A 27,929-nucleotide genomic window follows, 5' to 3' on the forward strand; every position below is an offset into this window, starting at 1 on the left:
GACCGAAACAATAAAAGTATGTTCCTCCTCTTCACATTTTTCTGGGCTACTTTTATGTGGGCCACCCTGCACATAAGCAAATAGCATTGTTTTAGAAATTGTCAGACTATTTTAATGGAATAGCTCCAGACGAGGTATGAAGCCAATTAATACAATGAACTAACAATAAAACAGATTAATAGTTCAAAGACAGGCGATAACTATTGACCTTAGTCTTAAAAAGACCAAGGCTATAGATAGGAGGAAAGCAGTCTGAAAAGAGGAGAATTCCACAAGCTTGCAGTTCTTCGAACGAAACTACTGTAACAGGAAGCTGTATTACATCGAATTTTTTTGGACTACAGACCAACGCATCAAATGAACTAAAACAAAGGAATTTAGGAAATAGATCAGCCAATTCTGAAAAAACAAAAAACAAAACAAAAACGCATGCAGTAATAGTATTTTTTTTTTTTTTACAAATAAGTCACCACTTATCCAGGCCCAGAGGCCACTAGAGGATAAGAGTTAATGAATGTAAAGTATTCAATGGGAAAATGTAGTAATCGTTAGTGGTGGAAATTTGGTAAATTGGATTACCTAAGGGGAACGGCTCACCAAGAACTTGTTTACATTGGACTTGAAGACGACCATATTGTAGTCAGTTGGAAAACAGGTAAACGGAAGAGAGTTCCACATGTGTGCAGTTCTAAGAAAGAAACTTTGTTCATGGAATCTACGTTTAGGTTTAGGCACAGATAAAGAGTGGGGGGAAATTATTGATAGAGGTTTCAGACAGACGAGTGTTTCTCATGAAAGTTAGGCCAAGGGGATGGGCACTTTCACGAAAAAGAAGACGTGGTATTTATTGTTAAAATACATTGATTAAGTCGTTTTTAATGGTTTCTATGACATCTGTATCATTTCAGGTGAAATTACGTAAGTTTCCTCTGATCGTTCTTTTTATTTCAGCATAATTTCCAAGATAATGTTCGAAGATCCTTTATACTTAATTATCTTCAAACGAAAATATCTCAAGTGGTCCTCACTGGATTACTGTATCAAACGTAGTGGACAACATATGGCCGCCGTAGGACCTGGAAAGACAAATGGTCTACATCGTAATCCTGGCCGTGACGAGAATGGTGATTTGGATGTCGAGACTGCTAGATGGTCAGGGGGTGCTGCCTTTTTCTGATCAGGATCCGATCGCTTTCCTTAAACACCAACTACGGGTAAAGATCAGATGCGACAGAAGAAGGCTGCATCGCTTGGCTTTTGAAAGAAAATGGATACATGTAACGATTCTGTGTGTACGAAGAGGGGCCAAAATTTGATTATGCGTTCCCTGCCTAGGTGTGGAGCGCGCATTTCGGAGTTTCAGTTAGACCCCCGCCCCTTTCCAATTTTACTTTCTTCAGCCTCTCAGCCAGCCGAATAAAATCTTTTTTCCCTTATTAGAAAGCCTTTAAGACCCCCAACCTCCAAAAACAACTATTTTTTTATTTGCCCCCCCTCCAACCCATCTTAGAGGAAATTAAATCTAACACTAACATGCCCCCCCCCCAACCACCAAATTTTTCCTTTCTTCCCTGTCTAGGACACCACCCTCCATTCAGATGCTACCCGTGAAACCCTGGTTCCTTTATAAACCAGAGTGAAACGGGTGGTTTAGCATTTTAGACGGTATGGGGAGAGCCTTACTAACCACGTTTTTATCTTCCCCCCCCCCATTGCTCTCGAAACAAATGAAATTTTTATTAATATTGTCATCCTTTTTGTATTTTTTGGTATAAATAAAAAATGTTTTAAAATTAGGTTTATGTAGGAACACCCCCCCACACACACACACATAAATACAAATTTAAAAGGGTAACTATGATAAAAGATGCTGGCCGAGAGAGAAATCTTTTAAAATTTCCAACAGACGCGAGATGGACCAACCAACCTCACCATCCCCCTTTCTTTTTTGGTTGGGCTTACGCCTAAAGTTTTTGTTTATTTTTCCCAATTGTATATTTTTTCTTGTAAATAAAAAAATGTAATTTCTCAAAGTCTAGTATCTGTTCTGATGCTACGCTTAAGTTAATTTGACTTTGGTCAATAAAGGGGAAACCCTCTATACTGAGATAATTATTATTTTAGGCTACTGGCCAGAGTGCCCTTTTGGGGGGGGGGAGTTGGTTTTCCGCCTAATTAAAAACGACCTTGTGTCACATTTTGCTTTCGTGGGAAAGCAAATAAATACCAATAGAAAAAAGGGTATTTAATATGAATATTAATGCACAAAAATAAAATTATAGGAGTATATATAGACTCATTCAGATAAAGAACGTTCACTTTAATAACGGTAGACACATTGTATCTGACATGTGGCTAGAGTAGCCCACGTGCATGCAGAAAGCAGCGCGAACGTCGACGATGCGAACACCCACATTTACTTCTCAATTATGCATAGAAGCTGTACACGTGAGTGTACACGCATACTTTAACCAACAAGTGTGATACATCGTTACAAGCAAAATGCTCGCGTCCACAAGCACAAATACAAATGCCAAAAAAATACATAGGCACAAAAGAACAAAGACGCTCGTCTAAACATTCATAGACCAACACAGGCGAGATATTCTTTTAAAGAATATCATCTTAACTTTCGAACTGTATTCTTTTAAAGCACACGTGGTTACTTATTAGTGCTGATAGTAATGCACAAACCATTAGATTTGCAGGTCAACTTGAATGAAAACGTCGAAAAAACGACATTATTTTTGCACTAACCTAATAAAACCTGTAATCTTACGGCATTTCAGTATTTCATTTAAATTATATATATATATATATATATATACATACATATATATATATACATGCATATATATACACACACGCATATATATATTTATATATATATATATATACATATATTCCATGGCATTTCAGTATTTCATTTAAATTATATATATATATATATATATATATATATATATATATTTATATATATACATGCATATATGTATACACACACACACATATATATATTTTTATATATACATATACATATATATATATTTATATATATATATATGTATATATATATATATATATATACATATATTCCACGGCATTTCAGTATTTCATTTAAATTATATATATATATATATATATATATATATATATATATATATATATATATAAAATAATTAGCTCTAATAATAATAAAATTAATAAACTACAAAATGCAACTATACAAAATACATCGGACTGTAACTGTAGAAGAAAAAATAAATGTCCCCTACAAGGCTCATGTAAAATTAAAAATGTTATCTATAGCTGCACAGTATCAAAAACTCCAAATATACAAGAACCTATCAACAGCCATAACTCAACTACCGAATTAAATAATAACACCAACTTAAATCAATCTACCGATCAATTATTAACCAACCCACCACATTATAATCCAACAATAGACCTAACGGAAAATAATCATAATAATCAAGAGGTAATATATATTGGTTCCACATCTGGCCCAATAAAACATAGAATTTCAACGCACAAACATTCTTTTAAAAATAACTCTCTATCAAACCAAACTACTCTATCCAACTATATTTGGCAACTAAAAAATAGCAATATTTCTTTCAACTTAAAATGGCAAATAATTGAGACTTGCAAATCATATAAACCAGGAGATAAATTTTGTACATTATGTACAAAAGAAACCGTAAACATTTTAAAATATGAAGATATAAAAAGCACAACCAAACTAGTAAATTCAAGACACGAGCTTCTATCGTGTAATCATAAACGTTGGTTTAAATTTAATAAATATAAACCACCTTAAATCATTAAAAATTACTCATTAGTAAAAATAGATTTTTTTTTTTTTTTTTAATAAATTAAGTTAAACCAATTACCGCCCTTAGACTCGTAAATCAAATAATAAATAAAGCCATGACAATTATCTCCCCTTAAAAACTTGCAAAAAAAAAAAAAAAAAAAAAAAACTCTCTCTCTATAGATATTAACTGTAGCGTCTCTAAATCAAAATACGCTAACGGAAACAATTTACTGCACGAGCGTCGCCCTTTTAAAATTCATCATTCAATAAAATAAAAAGCTATAGCAAACATCTAAATGACTACTTTAAATACAGTTCCTGATTTCAAAAAAAGAAAGACCAAAAGGTAATTATATATCTATATATTTTTAAATCAAATTTATTATGTAAATTCAAAAATATATATATTTTTTCTACTCATTTCTATCTCTAACCTATACCAATTTCCTTATTAATTTTCTTATAAATTTTATATCCAAACCTTTTACTTCAATTTTTCAGATTCATCTGCCTTACTTTTAATGCTAGGTTTATTTTTGGTGTCTTTTCAATTCAATAGAAATCCTCCTAAATTTGCTGATGAGGAGACCGTGCTTACCAAAAAAACTATGTATAATTATTCTACGTGACTTCATGTATACCACAAATAAAAAGCACGGATTTCCGAAACGATCGTACAGATAATTGACTTTGTTGTTGTTCCTTCTTATGAAACTGATTTTTAATTTAATTAAATTTTGATTTTTAAATTTTAAAAATTTTAAAACTTTTAAATTATAAATCACATTACTTAATATTGAATTAGCTCTAGGACATTTAACTATCGAGCTTATTATATATCTAAATTACAACGAGCATTTCCTTATTTTAATTAAACTAGTAATTTCACTATTACATTAAAATACACTTAGCTCTTTAGACTATTATTCTAATCTCCTTTAAATTATATATATATATATATATATATACATATAATTCCACCATAAACGAACATTACTGTAAAGTCTGAAGAGGCTACAAGACGGCCAAAAAACGGTCGCGTAGCTGAAACAATAATGTAACTAAACAGAAACAACGGTAGTAAAAAATAAAACGTTATATATATATATATATATATATATATGTATATATATATATATATATATATAATTTTTCGTATTGATATAAAACGTATATATATATATATATATATATATGTATATATATATATATATATATAATTTTTCGTATTGATATTTTATTCATACATATTTATATATATATATATATATATATATATATATACGTATATATATATATATATATATGTCAACTTGAATAAAAACATCAAAAACCGACATTATTTTTGCATCAACCTCATACAAATAATTTCAGTATTTCATTTAAATTTTAGTAAAAAATAATTATATATATATTTGTAGTCATCGAAATACAGTCCTGTTGCGTTGTATCACAACTCATCAGTGCGCTAGACTAGCATCTTTCCCAAGCCAAGGATTGAACCTAGAACCGTCGTGTTGACAGTCGGCAGTTCTCCCACTAGACCATGGAATGTCTACTTAAATAGACACTCGCCACCATTTTTATAGTGCTCAAATCACCTGTTCGTAATCAAACAAACAACGAGCTTCGCATACATATATATATATATATATATATATATATATATATATATTTACATATATATGTATACATACATATATATTTATATATATATTTATACACACACACACACACACATATATATATATAATATTTCTTGGTGCAAAAATAATGTCGTTTCTGGCGGTTTTATTCAAGTTGACTTGTAAATTTATATGCAATCTAAGGTCTGTGTCACACACACACACACACACACACACACACACATATATATATATATATATATATATATATATAGGGTGAGTCACGGTAAACTGATATTTTTAGATATTGCATAGTTTAGTAAATGTTTATATATATATATATATATATATATATATATATATATATATATATATATATATATGTATGTATATATATAGGGTGAGTCACGGGAAACTGATATTTTTAGATATTGCATAGTTTAGTAAATGTTTTTACATATATTATAAAATTTTGTTGAAATATTCGCAGTTTTGTTTGCATTAAAACATCCGTTTCCCGTGACTCACCCTATATATATATATATATATATATATATATATATATATATATATATATATATATATATATATATATATATATATTGTATTGGTAGTAATTATTTATTTGTTCAAAACAAAATATATAAGTGTGTCCACCAAAAGAGTGCTCAATGTTTAGACAGAGCCAAAATAAGTGAATTTAGTTTACAAACAAATGGCTACACATAAGCATACATGTTTCAGCGAAAACCCAGTAAGGGAATCGCTTCGTAAGGCTAAGGACAACTCTCTCTCTCTCTCTCTATATATATATATATATAATATAAAGCTTAGTGTGTGTGTGTGTGTGTGTGTGTGTGTGTGTGTGTGTGTGGTCACGAATAGGCTCCTATTTTAAAAAACTGATTACATCTAATGATAGAAGATGTATCGAGACACAGGAATGGGTATGTTTGATCTGGCAGAACGGTGGTTCATTAAAAGTGTGGGGTCTGCGTTCGCGCCTGGTCTACAAAGTATGGAAATAAAAAATATAAAAATTAAAAAAAAAACGTTTACAAGTGTTTTTGATATAGATGTACATAAGAATACTTTGATAAGTATGTTTTAATATAAATAGGGATGGTATAATAAAATTGTGGGGTCTGCGTTCGCGCCTAGCCTCCATAGAATGGAAATCGGCACAAACTTTTATAAAAACTTTTCATAGCTATCTGCGTAAGTATACTTTGATAATTGTGTTTCAGTTCTAAGAAATATGGTATAATAAAATTATGGGGTGTTCGTTCGCGCCTGGCCTCCATAGAATGTAAATATGTCACAAAGTTTAACAAGGTTTTTTAATATAGATCCACAGAATATTATAAGTGTTTCAGTGTGTAATAGATTATGGGGTTTATCTATTTTATTTTTACTTTCATCATATTTTGCTTTGGTTTTGATACACCCAAATTCGAAGCTATCTCTTTACAACCTTTCCTTTTCATAACCTATCATACTTTCATAAATCAGAGTCCATTTTCTGTAGGCTGTTTTTGAACCCAGTCAACGACGGGTACTTTTGCTAGTGTGTATATATATATATATATATATATATATATATATATATATATATATATATATATATATTCTTATGTTTTTTAAGTTTTGTGACTACAAATCATAAAACTTTAGTTTTATCTTATGCAGTAACCAGCAAATACTTAGAAATGTTTAAAAAAAAGTTTTTAGTGTGACTATTGGATTATTTTGCTAACAGTTTTTCCTCTGCTGAGAAGAATTTGCATTTTTTGAAACTTCATGGATTAAGGAGCACCTAGCTACCAGCTTTGGAGTATTCTGCCGAATAATATAAACTTTTTTTGTAAATTTCTACTTTAGATCTTTGTTCTTAGTGGGGTATGCCATTTTCTCTTCCCTGCAACCTCTCTCCCACAGAAGAGACGTAGCGAGCCTATCTTTGTTTTATGGTTACTTCTATGGCAAGCAATCTCGGTAACCCCCCCCCCCCTGCCCAATCTTTCACGATAAACATCCGTTCAGCTGTAACTACTGCCAAAAAAGTTTCCCCACTCTTTATTTGTGCTAAAACCAAAACGTAGATTCCATGAACGAAGCTTCTTTCTTAGAAGTGCACGCCTGTGGAACTCTCTTCAGTTTGCCTGTTTCCCACCTGACTACAACTTGGATACCTTCAAGTCCAACATAAACAAATTCCTGACGAACCGCCCGCTTTAGTAGGACACTTTATCAGATCTCCATTACTAACGATTACTACGATACTATCCCATTGATTACTGTACACGCAATAACCCTTATCCCCGAGTGGCTTCCGGGTCCTGATAAGTGGTAACTACCTTGTAATATATATATCTATATCTATATATATATCTATATCTATATCTATATCTATCTATCTATCTATCTATCTATCTATCTATATATATATATATATATATATATATGCGTGTGTGTGCGTGTGTGTGTTTTATAATTGTATTCATCTATCTCTGCTTTTGTCTTCCCCACCCCCTGTCTTTTTTACACACGCACATTGAAGTTCTACCTCTTCATGTCCCATATTTTTTTGTTTTCACATTGGGATCTCTCTCTCTCTCTCTCTCTCTCTCTCTCTCTCTCTCTCTCTCTCTCTCTCTCTCTCCCTCTCTCTCTCTCTCTCCTCCCTCGCTCGATTTACACATTAGCACATACACGTATACTTACATACACGCATACACGCATGTATACACGTTGCACTGTTGCCTTCTTCTAAAATTACACGCGTCAAATTTTGTCAACACCTGTTGCCAAAGAACAACAGCCGGTGCCTGATCGATTCTTATCGATTAGCTTAAGGCGTGTCAATAAAATCAGAGCAACTCGATCTGCATGTGATTTTTATTTATTTATTTTTTTTTCATTGTCCCGTCATGATTTCTTCTGCCCCCCCCCCCGCTTATGCAAAACACATTGCAACGTGTTTAATTATTTCAAAGGATTTGTGACCACTTCTCCGACGTGGAATGTTTTTAACGCGTTCTTTAAATCCGTGCGTGATTTCCACTCGTGTCAATCGTGAATAATAAGCCTGATTCCGCCACTCAACTTCCATCGACACCCTCCCCTGTATATAAGATACATCTGTTTCGAGCTTTATATATATATATATATATATATATATATATATATATATATATATATATATATATATATATATATATATAAATGTAACCGCGCAGTTTTATGGGATACTTTTTTTTCTTTGTCTGTAATTGGATCTGTCACGAACAATTTCCCTTTTAAACAAAAATAACACGTTGTAGCAGTATGAATATTATTTTATCGATTATAAAAATGCCCTTGACGACGTGTCTAAAATTTAGGGGCGCGATTGACTTGAGTTTTTTATTTTTAATTTATTATTAAATGCAATCGATTTTCTTCGGTTTATCACGCTTAACTTTTTAGACGTACCTCCCCCCTTCTCTCTCTCTCTCTCTCTCTCTCTCTCTCTCTCTCTCTCTTTCAGGCGTATTTTTTGTAAGTTAGTTGCTCAAGCTTCAGTTTCGTCCGTCACGTTAAAGTTCAAATATCAATTTTCTTATTAAACACGCAAATCAAATGGACGCAATTTACCAATGCATATAGTTATTTTTAGTTGAGAATTCTTCAACGTTTCATCCCTATGTGTCCGTCTCTCATATATATATATATATATATATATATATATATATATATATATCGATATATATATATATATATATATATATATATATATATATCGTTTTTAAAATATAATTATCCACTGACACACATTTCGTCGTCTTCTGAGTGGCTGAATCTAACGAGATTCGAAATCGAGACCTCGTGGTAAAAAGCCTAAACTCCTACCACTAGACCACTTCCTACGACTGCTTTGGATGTATCGCGATAACGTAGATGTTATTTATTTGTTAAAAAAAAAACAAAAAAAAACGCGCACGCACACACACACACACACACACACACATATATATATATAGAGAGAGAGAGAGACAGAGAGAGAGAGAGAGACAGAGAGACAGAGACAGAGAGAAAGAAAGGGAGAGAATGAGTCACGGGAATCGGATGTTTTAAGGAAAACAAAACCGCGAATATTTCAACAAAATTTTAAAATATGCGTAAAAACATTTACGAAACTATGCAAGAAGCGTTCTAAAAACATCCGTTTCCCGTGACTGGCCATATATATATATATATATATATATATATATATATATATATATATATATATATATATATATATATATATATATATAGTAAGATGATTGATATTGATAATTTATAATTAAAATTAATAATTAAAAATCGGTTTCATAAGAAGGAACAGAACAATTTATTGGTTTCGTTCTGTTCCTTCTTATGAAACCGATTTTTAATTTTTAATTTTAATTACAAATTATCAATCATCTTACTAAATATTAAAATAAGTCTAGGATATATATGCCTATTGAGCTTATTATATATCTGCATTACAACGAGCACTGTTCTTTCTTGTATTTTAATTACATTAGTGATTTTACTATCACATTAAAATACACTCTGCTCCTTAGACTACTGTTCTAATCCCCTTTAAATTATATATAGGTTGTATTAGGTTGGTGCAAAAATAATGTCGTTTTTGACGTTTTTATTCAATGGAGCTGTAAATTTATATGCAAGTATGTGCCTACATTAGAGATGACTGTACGGACATCTCCAGAGAAGACGCTAAATTGCCCCGTATGTACTTTCGGATTGCATCATTGCGTTTATATTTACCCTGCATCGCCTCCATAACAGCAGAATTACTATCTATAATAGCATATCTGAGAAAATTGACCACATTCTGTCTGCTCATCCTTCGCTTAATATTTACGTCTGTGGAGACTTCAACGTTCATAATGTGGAATAGTTAACCAACTCAAACAAGACAGATGATAAGGGCAGGTTCTGTCACGATTTCTCCATTGCTTATGACATAACTCAGATTATTCACGAACTCACCCGTGTACCCAACACTGACTGTCACTATGCAAGTCTCCTAGGCCATTTTTTCACAACTTGCTCTGAGCTATGTTTATCTTCTGTTTAGTCCCCACTGGGATCTTTCGATTATACGTTTGTTTCACTTTAAGATGAAACGAAAACGTAATGAGTCCTCCGACATACGTCTCCATCATATAGTGTATCGATACTGACTGCGATATTTTCCGTGCATATATATCAGATCTACATCTGCGTTCGATATGTAAAAAGAACGTGCCCTTAATAGTATCAAATTTGACAGAACGGTTAATTGTAGATATAACCACTATATACACTCGAAAAAATTCCAGCAAAACCCTAACAGCCAGCCGTGGTTCTCTCCAGAATGTGCTGCTGCCATTGCGCACAGAAATCACTATTTCCATTGCTTTCAACGTAATAGATGTAATGAGACTAAAGCCGCTTTCAGGACTGCCAGCCATAACTGTAAAAGAGTAATAAAGAATGGGAGAGAGTTGTATGCTCAGTCCGTCGTCCAAAATAGCTGAGCAGCAGCTAGGTTCCCGCCAATTTTGGCAAATAACAAACAGGGCCCTGAATAGAAGCGTGTGCTCTACCCAAACCATCATCAATGGACCTGAGATGATCTAGTCAGCATTGGACAAAGCCAACTCTTTGCCCAAACTTAACAGCTAATTCTACCCTATGCGATCAGGGCCCTCCTCCCGTATTTCCTCCTGTCTGATAACACGCTATGCGACATACAAATATTTGTTTGGGATGTTGCCAAGTTAGTCAAAAACCTCGATTCCAGTAAAGCAACTGGCCCTGACAGCATTCCTTTTATAGTGTTCAAACAGCCTCAACCAGAACTAGCTCCTATACTTACAAAGTGAGGAAATACTTAAGCGTTGTCTTAAGGAACATTGCTTCCCAACACTCTGGAAAACCTCATGAATAGAATTTTAAATATCAGGTGATCGCCTATCTCCGTCTCAGTACAGACCAATAAGTCTCCTGTGTGGCATGACAAAGCTGCTGGAATCTGCGTTAAAGACAAACGTAGTCAACCACCTCAGCAAAAACAACCCCCTCAGTGACATGCAATATGGTTTCCGTTCTGCTAAATCTATAGATGTTATTACAGTTATATTTCATATGATTAGCGGATCTCTCGACGGAGGCTTCCTTTCTAGAGCAGTTGCACTTAACATATTAAAGACCTTTGATAGGGTATAGCATAAAGATCTACTCCACAAAATCTTCAGTTATATCTCATAGGATTAGCGAATCACTCGACAGAGGCAACCTTTCTAGGGCAATTGCTCTTGACATATCTAAGGCCTTTGATGAGATATGGCATAAAGGTTTACTTCACAAGATCTCTAGCTATGGTATAGCTGGAAATATCTTCTCAATTATTAAATCATTTCTTTCTGATAATTTTATAAGAGTAGTGGTTGATTGGCAGAAATCAGAAGCTCACAGTATTAATACTGAGTCCCTGAAGGGTCCATCCTGGACCCAACTCTCTTCCTGATCTGCATCAATGATCTTTCAACTAACATCCTAAGATCATTCGTAGATATTTATGCTGACGACACTGCCATCTATGGCAACACTTAAAAGGCTGAAAACGACCAAGTTCTCTCTGATTATCTCCCCTGATCTTAATCACATGGTGCAATGGAAAAAGAGATGGCTGGTTAATTTTAGTGCATCTAAAACCAAGCTTCTATCTTTCCATCATCAACACTCTGATCCCCGTCTGGCATCAATTGAAATTAATGGCTCTCGTTTTGGGAAGGCTCAATGTTTTGACAAGCTGGATTGATAAGATAATTAAGTGATTGATTTTGCGCTACAAAAAAAAATACTATCAAGAATTGTAACTGAATTAAAGGAATAAATTATGAGATGGTCAACATCATGAATTTTGGAATATAGTTGTTTTTTATTTATTCACTATATCTCTAAAGATTGGTATATATAATATAAAATATGTTTCTATAGAATTATATATATATATATATATATATATATATATATATATATATATTAAATTAAAAATCGTATAATACTATGAGCATAAACGTCCAAATAAATATTCGTATTAATATTTATAAGACGATCGCAAGCAGATAAAGAAAGTTCAATATGCGAGGTAGAGTAATAATATAGGTGAAACTTCTGGAAAATTACAACAAAATTTCTTGTTTGATAAAGGAGTGCAAATACTTATTAATTATTTTTTTCTTTTTAACCAATAGATTTTTTCTTTTTAACCAATAGATTTTTTCTTTTTAACCAATAGATTTTTTCTTTTTAACCAATAGATTTTTTTTCTTTTTAACCAATGGATTTTTTTCTTTTTAACCAATAGATTTTTTCTTTTTAACCAATAGATTTTTTTTCTTTTTAACCTATGGATTTTTTTCTTTTTAACCAATAGATTTTTTCTTTTTAACCAATAGATTTTTTCTTTTTAACCAATAGATTTTTTTTCTTTTTAACCAATGGATTTTTTTCTTTTTAACCAATAGATTTTTTCTTTTTAACCAATAGATTTTTTCTTTTTAACCAATAGATTTTTTTTCTTTTTAACCAATGGATTTTTTCCTTCTTAACCAATGGATTTTTCTGTTTAACCAATGGATTTTTTTTTCTTTTTAACCAATGGATTTTTTCTTTTTAACCAATGGATTTATTCTTTTTAACCAATGGATTTTTCTTTTTAACCAATGGATCTTTTCTTTTTAACCAATGGATATTTTTCTTTTTAACCAATGGATTTTTTTCTTTTTAACCAATGCATTTTTCTTTTTAACCAATGGATTTTTTCTTTTTAACCAATGGATTTTTCTTTTTAACCAATGCATTTTTTTTTCTTTTTAACCAATGGATTTTTCTGTTTAATCAATGGATTTTTTTTAACCAATGGATTTTTCTTTTTAACCAATGGATTTTCACTAAATTACTCATTTCATCGGAGGACATGTTGTTTGCAAAATAGATAAAGGTAATTATAAATTTTGCTTATTAGCACATGATTTGCAAGTTAGAATTTAAAAAAATTAAAAATTTAAATTAAAAATTGTAAATTAAAAATTACATTGGAAATTAATATGGGTTAAGGAAAATAACTACCATAATTATTTGTACTCCTTTCTCAAACAATATATTTTGTCGTAATTTTATATAATTTAACTTTAAGTTTATATATATATGTCTGTATATATATATATATATATATATATATATATATATATATATATATAGTGCAAAATTTTGTTGAAAATTTAAAGACTCACGCTTTTTTTTATAACCTTCGTTTATTTCCGTGATTTTTCCATTACAGCTGTTTCATTGATGAGTTGGCAATTTTACGATTTATGTTTCCATAAAAATATCCTTTCCCCACCAACTTCTTCAGATGTGTATCTATTAGATCTTTTACAACAAATGGTATATTTTTAACATGCTGGACATCGTATTCGGGTAAAAGTATTTCCTCACTTGCTCCATCTTTTGTTATGTAAAGATAGTTTATATATACATATATATATATACATATATATAAATATATGTATATATATTTATTTATTTATTTATTTATTTAATTCAGACAGATTATTTTTTAATAGCACGAAGTGTTTTTGCTTAATAATTTTTTTGTAATTTTTCTTATATATATATATATATATATATATATATATATATATATATATATATATATATATATAATGACTGAATAAAGACCAACTAACATAATGGATGTTTCAAAATAAAAAATGAAAGAGGTCTAGCTAACCGGGTTTCGTTCCTCGCTGAACATAGCTAAATCGAGGAAAAAATGCGGTTATTTATAAGGTGTTCGCAGATAGCAGACCCATATGTATTATTCAGAACGTCAAAAGGTGAAAAATTTGCATAGCAAATCTTTGATGGTACGTGTTGTTTAAAATAAAAATTCAATCTTTTCGATGATAAAGAATTAAAAAAAAACGACAATATAAAAATAAGGCATATAGATAAAATCATTTATTCACATTTGAACCCTAACCCTATAACATACCATGGCAAACTCCTTAAAAACTATACATACCACTTATCTGTACAATATGATATCTACAATCTTCATCGTTTATCACATTACTTACTGTAGTTCTCCGATCTCCGCCCCCATAGTTTCAATGTATAAGCCTTTTCCTCTCACGCCCAATTATTTCGCTCTTTATGTAGTTATCGCTAGACGTCGCATCTCTAACATGTTACAGAGCATCTTCCCTCACTTTCTGATGAGAAGCATTAGGCTTTGAAATACCTAGGTATAAAGAGTTTGCTTATCATACACGCCTAATTGATGTCATATTCATATTGAATAAACGATTATCTATATCTATATGCATTATATATTAGTATAGTATATACTTTATATATTTATATATATATAAAGTATAGTATATAATTTTATATTGTTGTTATTTTTATTATTATGTTATATATAAGTTTCAACTGATTTTATTGAGCTTTGCATTATTCCGGTAAATCCCCTCTTAAAGAATCTCTCTAATGCTTTTATCTCTCCCCATATATATATATATATATATATATATATATATATATATATATATATATATATATATGTGTGTGTGTGTGTGTGTGTGTGTGTGTGTGTGTGTGTGTTTATTAGTGATACTTTCTTGAATGAATTCAAGTATTTATACGAAAGTGCATTTTTACCTAAATGCTTGTTGGGAATAATTTTCCCACTGACCAATCTGGTACCCCCTTAATGGGGAGCGGAATATATATTATTTTTTTTAATATATAATTATCCACTGATACGTGTTTCATCGACCACGACTCATCAGAGTGGCTGAATCTAGCGAGATTTGAAATCGGCACCTCGTGATCAGAAGCCTAAGCCTCTACAACGCAGGACTACTAAATGTATCACTTTTATGTAGATGTTTTTATTTGTTTTTGTTAGCGATATATATATATATATATATATATATATATATATATATATATATATATATATATGTATATATATGTATATATATGTGTAAATGTATATATATGTATATGTATATATATGTATATATATGTATATATATGTATAAATATATATATGTATATATATATGTACATGTATATATATATATATATATATATATATATATATATATATATATATATATACTAGCAGGAGTGGGCGCTCGTCTTTGCCCTGTCGTAAAATACGCTTAAATATGATATTTTCATTTGCGTGATTTCAAAAGTAAAAAAGTATTTAGATACCATCAACAAAGCATTCAAAGATAGCGACGTTACCACTTTACCAACATAACACGCATATACACCGATTAAAAATTAAAAAAATAAACTACGATGAATGTATAAAGTGTTAAACGAATTTTTTCAATTTTGACCCATTGTTGACCCTTAAAAACAATTTTAACCCACTAAAACCCATAAAAGAACGGCCTGTAAAAAGTTAAATTATTTGAGTTCTGTGGCACCGCTCTGCGACTTTTAGTTTCGGATGAGATAGAGTTTGAAAACATGAAGGCAGACAGACATAGCAACACACAAACCGACAGACAGAGATACATATAGACGTTTATATATATATATATATATATATATATATATATATAGAGAGAGAGAGAGAGAGAGAGAGAGAGAGAGAGAGAGAGAGGGAGAGAGAATAAATGACAAAAAGTTATATTCCAAAATTCATGATGTTAATCATCTTATAATTTATTCCTTTAATTCAGTTGACATTTACAATTCCTGACAGTATCTGTTTCGTAGCGCAAAATCAATCACTTAATTATTATATCAATCAGTGAATCTATTATGTCCTTAACTCATCAGAAGAAATAGCAACAATCAATCCGTCAAAAGCAATTGAAGTGTGATTTGACATAATTAAAATCCGAAAATTGGAAGAGAAGCTGCAAATACCCATATTTTTTCCATTGTGCCATATTGAATTTTTATCAACCAAAGTCATTAAACCCAACTATGGTCAACATAATGAATTTTGGAAGATAATTTTTTTTCATTTATTCTCTATATTGTTCTGGAACATTGAGCTTCTTAAATAAGGGTTGATATATATTTTAAGAAAATATATTTCTACAGACATATATATATATATATATATATATATATATAAGTGAAAGTGTGTGTGTGTGTGTGTACATTTCCCTACACAATATCTCTATCAATTTTTAGTCCACAGACTCGAAATTTGATATGCAGGGTACTGAGATTTGAGAAAATCTTTGTAATCCGTTTTCGCCGAGAAATTTGGCGATTAAGGGGTCAAAGTTCAACGACTTGACCTTTGAGAACTCTACCAAACTCCTCCAACAATTTTGGGTCTAAACACTTGAAATTTTGAATATATGGACATGGATCTAACTTAATATCTTAATTTGAGCCCCAAAGAATAAACTTTAAGGGGTCATAATAGGGGTCAAAGTTTTAAAAAATTGACCGCTTTTTTTTTCTTTTTTTCAACATACACCTCTAAACACCCGGGCAACGCCGGGCTGAAATGCTAGTATATATATTTATACATACATTGGTTTTGATAACGTCCGCTGAATATAAAATAACGATGTTGATATAAAATAACGATGCTGTTGTCCAACAAATCTTATTTACTGCATTGGAATTAAATGTATTCGCCATTTGACTTTTACGCTTTACAAACCTTTGACATGCAAAGGCGTATTGTAGGATTAATTACACTTTTTTGGGGTGCTTATGTAGATTAGCACTTACGGCGATAAACAAAAATGAAGAAGAATGTTAATGTGTACGTACTTGTCACGGAATGAAAATAGCATATTCTAAAAATCACAAAATTTGCTCAAGTAGTTTTTTTTGTTTTTTTGTTTTTTTTGTTTTGTTTTTTTTTTGAAAAAACAAATTTGCCGTTTTTTTTACAAATTTATTACGAAACCATTTTAATATTCTTCACATTTTTATTTATTTCACATCGCTTCGGACAACTATTCTTCTGACCTTCGTCAGGTGGTGAGACGACAACAACTATGGAAGGCAGTAACTGCTTCGGATTCAGTTAGGAGATTCGGAGTTTCTATCCCGTCGCGGCAACCACCTGACGAAGGCTAGAGGAATAGTCGGCCGAAACGTCGTGAAAACAACATCTAAGAAAGATGAGAATAATAGGGTTAGGGTTACATTTTTAAATTGTGGACAATACGGTTGGGGAAGCAGGGACGCGGGAGGGAATTCCAAAGTCTAGCAATCCAACAACAAAAAAAAACCTCCACTTTACGCCTGCTTTAGAATTCGTCCCATTGAACAGTTACCAATTCTTTTTTTGTTGTTTTTTTTTTGTCTACATTTTCACCTCAAACAAGGCACATTACCACTTTGATGTAGGGAGCTAATATCAGGGACATAAGCTACAGGAGTACTATGTAGAGAGTTGGGCAACAAGAGATCTGTTTGCGTTACACTTGAACTTCTGCATGTCAGTACGGTTGGGGAAACAGGGACCCGGAAGGGAATTCCAAAGTCTAGCGGTTCTGGGGAAGAAACTACTGGAGTAGAAGGCTCTCTTACATCTAGGGAGCTCTATTTTGAAGGGGTGGGATTTAGCTGCTTGTCGGGTTTATATACGTCGAGGGGGTACAAGTGCTTGCAGTTCGTCGGAGCATTCACCGTGTACATATGCAAATTAATGGCATGCGTTCACAAATGAACTACAAAATTATGCTTGTCTTTTCTTTTCTACATTTTCTGCTGGAATTTTGCAGGCTAAGTAAAATATCTAAAATTTAAGGCTTAAGCTTAGGATATCTTAAGATAAAATTGAAATTCACGGACTAGTAATGAACTGGTAAGCTATGAATATGGATCAAATTTAATGCAAATTAAAAAAAATGAATTTTAAAATTGTGGACATATGACCCTTAAAATACTTTAACAAAAAACTCGTGAAATTTGACGAATGTTTATTAATATTATTTAATTAAATTGGATTTTTTTTTTTTTTAGATGAGTAATTTGTATTATTTATTCGTTTATTTATTGCGGACTATTATCCTCATCTTTTTTTTATTGTTTTACTACGTTTCGGCCAACTAAAATCTAACTGCATCCTCAGCAATTACTGCCTTCCATAGTTGTCGTCCGGGCCAGAGGAATAGTTGGCCGAACCCTCGTGAAACAACTACTAAAATATGAGGATAATAGTCCGCATTAAATAAATGAACGAATAATACTCATCTCAATAAACATTCGAATTAATCTATCTACATATCTATAAAATTAAAAGTGTCTGTCTGTCTGTGTGTGTGTCTGTGGGTGTACATTTCAATACGCAATAACTCTGTCAATTTTTAGTCTACAGACTCGAAATTTGATATACAAGGTACTGAGATTTGGGAAAATCGATGTGACTGGATTTCGGCCAGAAACTTGGCGATTAAGGGGTCAAAGTTCAACGATTTGACTTTTGAGAACTCTACTAAACTCCTCCGACAAATTTTGGGTCTAAACACTTGAAATTTTAGATATAGATTCCGTGGAAATGGATCAAACTTAATATCTTGATTTGAGCTCAAAACAATAAATTTTAAGGGGTCATCATAGGGGTCGAAGTTTAAAAAATTGACCGCATTTTTTTTTTTTTTGCTCAACATACACCTCCAAATACCCGGGCAACGCCGTGCTATAAAAGTGAAAGTGTCTGTGTATCTGTGTGTCTGTCTGTGTGTGTACATTTCCCCAGGCAATAATTCTGTCAATTTTAAGTCTACAGACTCGAAATTTGATGTACAGGGTACTGAGATTTGGGAAAATTGATGTGATTGGTTTTCGCCCAGAAATTTGGTGATTAAGGGGTGAAAGTTCAACGATTTGACCTTTGAGAACTCTACCAAACTCCTCCGACAATTTTGGGTCTAAACACTTGAAATTTTAGATATAGGTTTCTTGGGCATGGATCTAACTTAACCTGATTTGAGCCCAAAACAATAAATTTTAAGAGGTCATAATAGGGATCAAAGTTTTAAAAAATTGACCGCTTTTTTTTTTTTTTTTGCTCAATATACACCTCCAAATACTCGGGCAACGCTGGGCATCCATGCTAGTTAAATAATATATTTAACTTATATAAAATGACCCTTCTAAAAATAATGTTTTCATTTGTTGAAAAACTTTTTTGTTTCCTCAAAATTTTTTAAAAAAACACGTTATGTTAATAATTTATTGTTTGGTTTTAAATCTTAGGTTCCATTGTCTTTTCGACATTATCCAAAAGCAAAAACAAAAAAAACAAAAAAATGAAATGAAATAAAAGTCGGTTGTCCGTCCTTGATTTCTTTCATAGACGCTGGCTCCCTCTCATTGACACAGAATAAAATTTGATTTTTCTTAATGAAAAACAAACTACTTGAAAAAATTACGTTTTCTTAGAATATTTCATCTTCGTTCCCTCACTGGCACATACATCATACAGGCTTTTCTGTAATTTCTTAACTTTTTAATTGCCGCCATAAGTGCCAAATTGAATAAGCACCCTTTTTTTAAAAATAATTTCTTATTAGTTTAAGCTGGTTATGGAGCAACGTATCGAATGCCAATCATTCATCCGCTAACTCATATATTCCAACCGAGAGATCTTTTTAATATTCTGGAGGTCCTTTTAAGTACAATGTTTGCACTTGGTTAACCGGGTACATTTGCTAAGTAGTTTAGAAATTATTTTTCATGAGTCCAGTTTTTTTCTATAATTATTGGAATGATAGAGATCTTCCTAAAATTCCAGTTTATTTTCATGCCGTACCTTGGCATTTCACGTGTGTATAGATATTTATGTGCGTGTACAAATTCTAGTTTGAGTGTGTAAAATACGTTTGCTTTGTATTTATTCATGCGTCAGAAGCACAGATGCGTAAACAGTAAGAGAACCAGTTTTAAATAGATATCAAAATAGATATGTAAATAGATAGATAGATAGATAGATATACAGACAGATAGATATCAAGAGACGACATGAACAGGTACACAGGTAGATGAATGAATGAAGATAAATATGTGGGAAAAATGGTTGGGCATCCTTCGTCTTTTCTCCTTATATATATATATATATATATATATATATATATATATATATATATATATATATATATATATATATATATATATAGATTAAAGGAAAAATTATTCCCAACTCGCATTTAGGTAAAAATGCACTTTCGTAAATATTTGAATTCATTCAAAACGTATCGCAAAAACAAATAACATATATATATATATATATATATATATATATATATATATATATATATATATATATATACGTATATGTATATACAAATAACATATATATATATACGTATCGCAAAAACAAATAATATATATATATATATATATATATATATATATATATATATATATATATATATATATTATTTACTTTTACATAAATATTTATGTACCACTGTACATTTACGACTAACTAGTATCGGCATTAAATAACCTGAAAAGGGTTGATATGCCGTAAAACTAAAACAACCAATGAACTAACTAGTGCGATGTTGATTTTATTTTGATTGCGGGAGTAGACGGGGGAAGATGGTCTTATTCATTTCTTTTTTGCATGGTGCAGAACTCAAATTTACATAGGTTAAAGCCTAAAACTGCACCGTTTGTTCATTTTCACCAGGATTTGATCACCCCTGGGGATTTGGGGGCTAAATGGGGGGGGCTGATATTAGTCAATTCCATGCCTCGTTCACTGTGCACTCACGGAGGACCATACATGCATCATTTATTTCAAACATAACTCAATCCCAGAACTAAATTAAACTTTTTAATATATTTTCTGTTATTAAAGAATATCAGAAAAAAAAAACGAAAAGAAAACAGTTCAAGGGAAACAAAAGTTGATGATCTCAAAATTTGTATAAAAATAGATCTATAATTTCATAATTTCCGCCGTAACAATGATATATCTAACACGTTGACACTAAATGTCTGACGTCACACGCTGAGGTAACTCTGCCACGCGTGCAAGCCAAACACGGAAGACTTGGATGGCAAAGCAATTATTACAGCGATAGCATTGCCACGTTTACGCGGCAAAATGCAAATGCGACTCGTAATCTGCGTCAAGTTGGACAATCGATACAAATAAGAAAAATGTTTATATATTAAAAGTTAATTACCTATCTCCTTTTCTTTCCTTTTTTTCCTTTTTTTTTCATTTTTCCCCCTTTTTTTCCTTTTTTTCCTTTTTTTTCCTTTTTTCCCTTTTTTTCCTTTTCTTTCTCCTTTTTTTCCTTTTTTCCCTTTTTTTCCTTTTCTTTCTCCTTTTTTTCCTTTTTTTCCCCTTTTTCTTACTTACGTTTAAGACCAAACAAGACATATCACCACTAAGACGTAAGGCACTACTAATTGCGACCATGCCTAAGAAATATTAACAAGATCTTGGTTTACGTTACATTTAAACTAGTGATGGGACGCTTCCAATATTTTTCCCAATTCCGATACAATTACCGATTCTGTACTAAATTCCTGATTCCGATACAATTACCGATTCTGTACTAAATTCCTGATTCCGATACAATTACCGATTCCAATTCTTCATAAATCTCTAAATATTTAATTATTAGATTGTTATTTTCCCGAGTTTCTGTAAAAGAAAAAAAAACACATGATAAATGTGCAGATATTTTACTAAGCGTAAATTTACACGTGTGGACGATGATCTATCGATTTTAACTTTCCTGGTATTTGGAAATCAATAAATATTTTATCATTATTAGCAGCAATGGAAGATTTTACTTTCAATAAAATCAAATAAAAAAAGACAATTAAAAGAATCGTTTTTGACATCGGAAAATAGGCACCAATTTTTTCGATTCCGATACCGATTCCGATACTCCCACATTTGACGATTCTTTCTATTCTCGATTCCGATTATTCGTCCCAACACTAATTTAAGCATCTCCATATCAGTACAGTCAGGGAAGCAAGTAGCAGAAAGGGAATTCCAAGGTTTATCTGTTCGAGGGAAGAAACTGTTAAAGTAGAAAGCTTTCTGGTATTTAGGGACCTCAACACTGAAGAGGTGAGATCTTATTGCTATTGTCGGGGATATGCACGTCAAGGGGGGGCAACGAATTCATCAGAGCAGATTCCATTAAATTACTTGTAAAACATGTGATTCCATTAAAATACTTGTAAAACATGTGACTCCATTAAAATACTTGTAAAACATGCACAGTGATGCAATATTGCGGTGATGGGGCAGGGGTTGGGTCTTAGTCGACAAAGTCGGGCCTATTAGATTGAAAACTATTTGGGGGGGGCTATCCAAGGCTAGTGGTAGATGCACCAACCTAGATGAGGCAACAATACTCCATGCATGGCGTCCTTCGATACACGTTATACTCAGTTTTTGTTTGGAGATGCAAGCATGCGCATACACAAATTCCTATGCACATACACATACACACATTTAAAAAAGGTAAGGAAATAAAAGTAGAGTTGCATAAGAATTTATTAAAGAAAGAAACTTAAAACTCATGCGTATATATATATATATATATATATATATATATATATGTAGCTACACACACGCGCGCATACACATATACACACGCGCACACACACACACATATATATATGTGTATAGCTACACACGCGCGCACACACATATACACACCCATATATATATATATTTATATAGCTATAGCTATGCACACGCGCACACACATATACACACGCACACATACACATATATATATATATATATATATATATATATATATATATATATATATATAGCTGCACACACGAACGCACAGACATACACACACACACACACACACACACACACACACACACATATATATATATATATATATATATATATATATATATATATATATCCAACAGTTTGTTTTCCGAGTAATGTAAATCTGTCTCTGACGAGTTGTTAAGTAAATTTCCCCCCTTGAACGAAACACGTGTAAGACGAATTATACTACTAATTAAATGACATGACTGTGATGGAAGTGCATTTTTGGTTTGGTATGTTTACTACGATATATATATATATATATATATATATATATATATATATATATATCGTAGTAAACATATATATATATATATCGTAGTAAACATATATATATATATATATATATCGTAGTAAACATATATATATATATATATATATATATATATATATATATATACAACGGGTGCAATAATATCCGATAAAAAGCAAAATGTAGATATATTTTTATTACACGAAAATAAAAACAATAACAAAGTGTTATTCTAATGTATTTTTGTATGATTTTTGATACGAGATTTGTTATTTATCATACAAAAATACATTAGAATATCACTTTGTTATTGTTTTTATTTTCGTGTAATAAAAATATATCTACATTTTGCTTTTTATCGGATATTATTGCACACACACTAGAATATATATATATATATATATATATATATAATTTTTTCCAGATGTTATACATTATTATAGAGTCGTGCTTTTAAAAGTTAAAAAAAGAGTATTTAGGTGCCATTAATTAGAAACCGAAGCATTCAAAGTCGGTGACGTTACCACTGTACTAAAGTGACACGCAGATCAACTGATTACAAATTTTAAATAAATTAAGCTGAATGTACAAAATGTTTAAGTGTTTTCAATTTTTACCGATGTTTACCCCTAAAAACAATTTTAACCAACAAAAGATCCACAGAAAAACGTCCCCTAAAAAAATCCAATCATTTGGGGCCCTTAGCACCGCTCTGCGACTTTTAGTTTTGGTGAATATAGAGTTTGAAAAGATGGAGAGGTAGACCGACAGATAGACGGACAGGACTATATATATATATATATATATATATATATATATATATATACTAGCGGCTATGTCCGACGTTGCCTGGGATTTCACTCTCACATATTTTTTATTGACACAATAAAGTTTTATATAACATTTATTTCTCATCTTTTACAATATATATATATATGTGTTTGTGTATGTTTGTGTGTGTGTGTGTGTGTGTTTGTATATATATACACACACATGCGTGAATTTGTGTGTGTGTATATATATATATTGACAAACACACACACACACACACACACACACACACATATATATATATATATATATATATACATATAATGTAAAAGATGAGAAATAAATGTTATATAAAACTTTATTGTCAATAAAAAAATATGTGAGAGTGAAATCCCGGGCAACGTCGGACATTCCCGCTAGTATATATATATATATATATATATGTGTGTGTGTGTGTGTGTGTGTGTGTGTGTGTGTGTGTGTGTGTGTGTGTGTGTGTGTGTGTTGAGTTCGATACTGACCTGTACTGACGAAGGCTAAAAAGTCAGAAACACTCGTGTTCATAGGTATACTTTTATGCACATAAAAAATATTTAATAATAAAAGCACACACACACACACACATGCATATATATATATATGTATATATATATATATTTATATATATATATGTATATTTATAACTAATTCATTTAATCACATAAATTAATATACGAATGTTTAAATTTATGCGTAAACTTTAAGTATTTAATTCAACAGTGCTCAATGCGTAGGTAGACTTAGGTAGTAAGTTATAAATTATATATGAGGATTAAGCTACACAGAATATTCCGCGTTTCATCCACGCTAGGATTCGTCAGTAATTATTAATAGTAATGCGTGATTAATATAGATCTTTGAATATACTGAACATTATCGAAATTAATACTACAAAAAAATTTCATATGGCAATAAAGTTTGTATCTTTTATTATATTTTGTAAGATATTTAAATATATTTTTGTAATTTAAAAAGATTTGTTAGGGCATAGTTTTACTAACCAATTAATAGATTACGGTTTGTTTTTATAAATCGTTTTTGTTTTTTGGGGGCAACGTTTTAGAATTCGGTAATTTTTTTGACAAAGGAACTTTATTAAAATTCTTTAGTGTATTATTAAAATTATGGCGAAAAATGTAAATAAATGTCTGCGTAGATGTCTCTGTTTATTATAATATAATTGCACTGTAACGTAACGTTTAGTAATAGTAACGTACGAAAGAAATCAGTGAAAAGGTCGAGTAATCAATTAATAGATTAATTAAAACGACTCGAGCAACTAACGATTAAAAAAAACATGCCTACAAGTTTTGTTTTAAAGTATTAAAAGTTAACTTACGCTTCGGTTGATGCAGCGACAAATGACAGTTGAGCAGAAATGAAGAAAAAATATGTCGGATGAATGTGCGTCTCCCCTTGGGTGCTTGTTGTTATATGGAGACGGCGTGCCACGAAGGTAGATAATCGTCCAATAGCTGGCGTCTCACCTGGGACCAAAGCCACTGTGGAACGTCCACCTTGCTAGGCCAGGCCGGCTAGCCGTAGTCGCCACCGTCACAAGAGAGGACGCTTGGCATATGCGACGTCACCACATTTATCGATTTCTTAAATAGGGAGCTAACGCTGCAAATAAAAGAGGGAAAGAGTTAAAGACTATTGACGGGGCCCCAATTTAATCATTGTCAAAAACAGTATAATTATTAAGATGGGTAATATTGTTACTTTTTATCAACATGACCTAGGATTGAAGTTATTTGTAATGGACGTTTTGAATACATACCGGCATTGTTAACTTTAAATTGATTAAAACTGAATGAAATGAATGCACGCACATACTTGCAGAGAGATCTTGTAGTACTACATTGCAATCGATTTCATAACACGTGTCGCGATTTGGCAACAATTCATCAATGAATATAATTTTTATGTATAGACAGCACTATATATATATATATATATATATATATATATATATAGTGTGTAATCTACATACATATTATATAATTTTGTATATATGTATATATATATATATATGTATATATATCGTGTTTTCTATATACATATATACATATCATATAATATAATGTATATATATACGTGTGTATATATATATATATGTGTGTGTGTGTGTGTGTGCGCGCGCGCGTGTGTGGTTTTCTTCGTTACCAAAAGCTACATACAAGGTCAGGTTTAGTCTTGAGAAGACTATGATAAGCACATTATAGCCTACAAAAAATACTTGAGCTGCTCCGTCGGTATTCCCCGGTAGTTGCGCTTCAGGCGATTAGATAAAACCTGGGAGGGTTGACATTTTGGACTGCTTTATATCATACTTTTATGATACAACACACACACACGCGCAAACACACACACATACATGCATACATACATACATACATACATGGTGACCCACTTAAAAGTAGCCCGACCTATCTAATCTTTCTCTTAACAACCAATTGACACCACAAGACAAAATGCGATTCTTTTTCTAACAAGATGGCGCTACATGCCACACGTCTCACAGATCACTGACATTATTTCATGATATGTTTAAAGAAGAGATAACAATAAGCAAAGGGTCATGGCCACCATGTTCCCCGGACTTGTCCGATTTTTATCTTTGGGGGGGGGACTTTAAAACAAAAACTTTATGCAATCCTCACAATTTAGACCAACTAAAAGAGAATATTGCCAACGCTATCAGGGGAATCACCAGAAAAGATCTACAGGCAGTATCTGCAAACGTTGTTAACCGTGTCCAGAAATGCAGAGGTGTCAACGGGGAGCACTTCCAGTATTTTTTATAACACTACAGGTAATTTAAACAATAAAAGAATGTTCTTCCTCTCTACTACATTTTGTGTTACTTTTAAGTGGGCCACTCTCTCCCTCTCTCTCTCTCTCTCTATATATATATATATATATATATATATATATATATATATATATATATAGATAGATAGATAGATAGATAGATAGATATAGATATATATATATATAGATATGTAAAAGAGATTTAGAAGGCTGTCACAATGCGAGGAATGAATTATAGTCGCTGTTGGTAAGAGGAGACGAGAACAAGTGGCGATTTACAAATCAATAAGTACATATATATATATATATATATATATATATATATATATATATATATATTTTATTTTTTTTTTATATATATATATTTATTCAGTTGTATGGTAAATGTCTTACTTGTAATTCATGCGACGTATTCCATTATTAATTTCGGAAAAAATTTCCCTTTTCAAATGATGTGCGTAACAGGTCGATTCAAAGCATGCTGGATGAAGGGCCGGAAGTTGTGTAGCTATGTGAGGCCTCGGGCAAATATATATATGGATATATATAGATATAGATATAAAAAAGTTATATATATATATAAGTTATATCTATATAATACTAAAACTCTATGGATCTTGTATGTTTGCAATCAGATTTCCGGTTTTCAACATCCGGTTGCGCATGCGTAAATAGCAACGTCTTCAATCCGTTATTCCAATTCCGGAATTTTTATATCGCTTTTAATACAAACAATTT

At 31.4% G+C, this 27,929-nt stretch overlaps 1 protein-coding gene across 2 annotated transcripts in view; it reads right to left on the reverse strand.

Moving 5' to 3' along the window:
- LOC145283866 (uncharacterized) overlaps nt 1–26,289 on the reverse strand; it is a 44,501-nt gene extending 18,212 nt beyond the window's left edge. The window contains exons 1-2 of one of the 2 annotated variants that reach the window (XM_080132974.1): nt 26,158–26,289; nt 25,717–26,000 (exon numbers count right to left, since the gene is read on the reverse strand). The gene's annotated coding sequence lies outside the window, so the exon portion shown is untranslated. Of the gene's footprint in view, nt 1–25,716 lie in introns of both variants that reach the window. The other variant, XM_080132975.1, reaches the window with a different exon arrangement.
- Nucleotides 26,290–27,929: the final 1,640 nt, after the last annotated feature.

This window comes from Euprymna scolopes, chromosome 8, assembly GCF_053919585.1.
Source record: "Euprymna scolopes isolate OS-2025 chromosome 8, ASM5391958v1, whole genome shotgun sequence".
Lineage (NCBI taxonomy): Eukaryota > Metazoa > Mollusca > Cephalopoda > Sepiida > Sepiolidae > Euprymna > Euprymna scolopes.